Here is a 4,816-nt window from a genome sequence, read left to right as displayed (position 1 = left end):
TCTTGCAAGAACTCTGTTTGGTCATTTACAGTATCTGCCCGACATGCTGTATAAGTAAATCATTTAGTTTAATTGTACATCTAGTGCTCTTTTACTCAGTTTTAAATGGCCAAATATGGAAGCACAAATGGTTAGGGTTATGCAAATCTGTTTTCTTCATGACTAAGGTTTCTGTTCTAAAACAGCCTCTCACAGAGACATAATTGCATCATCCTTGATGACGATCCAACCGTGATTTGATAAATATGCTTTCTGAATACTTCTCTTCCTTCATGAGACTAAGATTGAAGACCAGGAGGCACCATGTCTTTCCAGTCATGTATGACAATAAGCATGTTTCATTTGCTTTTTAGACATGTTTCTTATGAGTAAGTATTATTTTAGCCACTATCAGTGGTTGTGCTCATGCAGTAGGGTTATCTTCCTTTTCAAACACTATAGACTGGTTGACTGACATCACAAATGAGGCATGAGGTCGAAAGGTGTGCATTTATGATTCTGAACGGTCAGATCACTAGCAACAATGACAAGAACCTGCCTTTTTGAGGAATCGTAAGTGTCTAATTTCAGCTCGTATCTTGTTATTGATACCATGTTTTGTTTTGACCATGTCTATGCTAATATGGCAAAAACTCGCTAACCAACAACTGTAACAATGTATTTGAGACAAGTGCTCATTGTACATAATAGTTTACATGTTGCCAACAGTCTAAGCCAACACCGTCTGTTTTGCCCCATAGTTGCGCACGTGTCGGTTTTGTTGGTAAACAACCAACCCGTCTATGTAGGTCAAGAATGTGTTCTAGCTGGGATGGGCATGTCAATGTGACAAGTGCACCCCAATAAGCCATGGATATAGACGCTCAATGACTTGTGTTGTTGATGCAGATGTTTGATTGTGTAAATGATAGTCTAGTACACTTTAGGGACTGAGTGAAGTGTTCTCTACAACTACTGTTTGACAACCAGTTAAAATAACCAAAGAGTAATTGAACTTTGACCAAAAGTAAAACATCAACTGTTTTCTTGCCAATCAGTAATATGACCCTGACCTGAGATTGCTGCCAAGCCACTCACTGATAAACTATCTGCTCCAGTTTTTCTGGGTAAATCATCTGTGACATTGGTTGGTCTTTTTTTTCCATTCAAATGTTCTCTGTCAGTTATGGTAGACCAGACTTGCTTTGAATTATTTTCTTACTAGCTGATGGCTACTTTGAGGAAACATTTACTTACTATGACTGTAATATGTGGTTGTTCCACCTAGCTATTTTAAGATTAATGCACTTAACTCTAAGTCGCTCTGGATAAGAGTGTCTGCTAAATGACTAAAATGTAAGACTTGCTTGGAAGTGAGCAGAGATGTTTCACCTGCCTGTTGAAACATGACCTCCGAATCTCTGCTAGAGGAAAGACTCATCCTCTCCCACTCAGCTGACAATGCGATCTGTAACAGCTAACCTCCAGGCCTCCATGCCAGTCAACCCAAGTGATCAGACCCCAGGTCTATGGCTTCTTGCTCTGGGGGCGTCGTGGGGTAGCTGAGGTGCTGGGAGGGGGGGGGGGGGCAGCTGTCTCTCTCAGATACAGTATGGGACTGAAGGCCGGCCTGCTCTAGACTCCAGACAGAAATAGCCCAGAGCTCAGAGGGCACTGGCTAAACATAGCCAACAAACTTTAGCATGCTAGAGCCCTGGCTTAATATGGCAGCTGCACTTCACTGACAAACTGGGCATTTGTCATTAAAACCGGTTTGAACTGCATTAACTATCCCATCGCTTCCCCTTGCAGTGGTGACTGAGGTTTGAGTTGAATGAGCGGGTAATGTACTGCTGCTGTTAGCTAATGCCTACAGGCTCAAACTCATACTATAATGACATTGTATGAGTTTATGGATTAATAAAGTGACGTGAGCTTGAATGAACCTCTTTATCATAAGGGACGTTTCCCACCTGCTCATTAGTGCAAGTCCAGAACCGTGAACCCATTACAAGGTCACCAGTTAACAAGGGAGGATTCAAAGTGTCTGCCAGTTTAAAAGATGGGATGAAACATAAATCCTTGGTGTAGATTCAAATGAACAATTAAACTTGAGATGTTTAAAATGGTAATTGTTAAAAGTTGGTTTGATTATTTCAAATGTATGCACAAAGACAGAGTATTTTTATTGAAGTAAGTTTTATTGCCATTTTGTTATTCTGAATCGGGCGAGTGGATTTTTAGCACAGAATCACAGTGGTATTAAGCATGAAACCCTTCATAAATTGTGAGGGACAAGGTTGATGGAACACTTGGGATGTCAACATAGGTTTACAGTCATCTATCACTATTCTATGTTATGAATGGAAGACTGATGTTAAATCTTACATGATACAGGGTACAATAATAACAGTTCGATGAAGTCAACAGTGTTACTATTTCCTTTTCAAGACAGTATCCTTTGCCAAAGTACTCAGTGGATGATAATATGCCATTTTCTCAGGCTTGACTGTACCCTTCTTTCCATGCCTTTGTGTAGGATTTGAGAAAACAAAACTCAAAATGACATCCTGGAATAGGAGAGGGGATGAGGAAGAGAGATTGTTGTGTAGGGGAGAGTTGTAGCCCCATTTGGACTACTATCTGTTCACTGTCAATCATACAGCAGATGCCATAAGAGCTATTCAACTGTCAACTGTCGCAACAAGTGTTTCTTTACCACTTTGCATAGTTGGTTAGCGTTAGCCTGTATCAATTAATTATGGATATTCCAGTTTAATGTACTGTATACAATAATTACAGTACAACATATTCCATGGTAACCATGGTAATTGGTCTGTATAGTTTATGAAAATGAACAGAACATTTTAAAAGACCTAATGTTGATTTTAAAATAAACAAATCATATTCAACACTGGGGAATGAGTCTTTTTTTAAATATCTATTCAATTTTTTACAATTTTGTATGATATGGAATACATCCACAAAGCTTTCATTATAAATTCATTTTTTCCCTTTGTGAGTCATACTTTGGATTAAAGATACTGTCAAGAACAATTTGGCAGAGCGCAAAAGATGACACCATACAAATGATTTTGGTAATGTATATTTCATTTAGATTTTCTACATTTAATGACTACATTTAAATGTTTCACCTTTTGACCGACCCAGGCTATAATCTATGAGTACAAGGACAGTCAATGTAAAAAAAGTTGTTAAAAAATATTCCTAACTTAACATTTCTGTTACCATAGCCTTGCTATAAAACTTGCCTTGTGTCCTCATCCTTAGATTTATAGAGTCTTCAGAGTGGCTCTCTTGTAATCTCGCTACCAACAGTATTAAAGGCGTATTGAGTTCTAGCACTACATTTAGGAGGGAATGTTTGTTCTGTCTCGAAGTTTCATAACCAAGAACCAAAACCCCCACTATTACCATGTGGTTTTCAATTTTGAAAGGTGAGAGAGCATTAGAGTATTTTCTATATGCCAGGTTTAGTCTTGAAGGACCATGGCAGGCAGTCAAGAAGCATATACAGAAAGAGAGTTATAGTTTCTTGTCAAACTCAAATTCTGTAATATCTCCCACAAAAGAGGACCTTTTAATCTTAATGAATTTGTATTTTTTTAAACGAGAGCAAACTGCTTCTAGGAAGTGAACATAAATTACACTTGAAGCCAGACATTAAATATGTTGAAAATTATGAAATCCCAAGAAAATAAATTTTTATTTTTTTATTCTTAATCAAATGAATACTCCTGTGTTGTGTGGAGCAAATTAGAAGGTCTTTATGAGAAATATTAAAGTTTAACTGAGCTCTGGGTGGTCTGAGGGAAATACTGTAATTAAACACACACAAATAATCTAATAGGCTACTTAACACTGGAGCACTTGATATTTGAAACCAAAAATCCCTTCTGTGTGTTATGAATCACACAAGCCTTTCTAGTAGTACTGCATCGCAGCATCTCAATGGCGCATGCTCTTCCCCTTAGAAATCTTCATCAAAATTACATACTGCATCAAACGTTTTAAAATATAACACACAAGATATTCAATATATTTTTTTTTATACTGTATGTATAAGCAAAATAAAAGCCTTCACAAAATAAATCTCTGATTTATTTTACAATATGTAAAACAAAACAAAAATTGTTATTCTAACACAATTTTAAAAAAGTGCTAGTGAGATTATTTTACAATGTGCAAATGTAGTTTTTAGCATTGCATTATTTAATATATTTTACATTCTAATGATATTTTCTATATCGAAATAAATCATATGTTATCCATATCATGGTAAATGGCAGAATTCCCATTTGGTTATCTTCAAGACTGTTCCTCAGAGGACCTGGTACAAATTTGGCTAGTCAGAGTTGACATATGGGCTCTAGATTTAAGACAAACATCATAAGGCAATGATCTGTGTCCAGCATTAATACTGTGTGTGTAATACTTAGATAGTTAAACTCATGATATAACACCTTACAGTTAGTTACTCATCACCCTGTTCCAGTCACTGGCAAATGGCACAGCAGCTACTTGTTGTGGCAATGTTGTAGTTAGATCCAAATACTGTCCTACATGCTGCAGATGGACTTTTCTTTGTAACAATAGGTTGGTTGAAATATGAGCTAAATCCTTACATCCTTACCACTTGGCCAAGTGATCATTTTGCAAGTTGCTGCCACAGAGGAAGTCTCTTGGATTATTTGTTTTTAATGGCCATTACATACAATACAGTGGGGAGAACAAGTATTTGATACACTGCCGATTTTGCAGGTTGTCCTACTTACAAAGCATGTAGAGGTCTGTCATTTTTATTATAGGTACACTT

The sequence above is a fragment of the Coregonus lavaretus genome (assembly GCF_964263955.1).
Source record: "Coregonus lavaretus genome assembly, chromosome: 22".
NCBI lineage: Eukaryota > Metazoa > Chordata > Actinopteri > Salmoniformes > Salmonidae > Coregonus > Coregonus lavaretus.
This window is presented reverse-complemented; position numbering follows the sequence as displayed.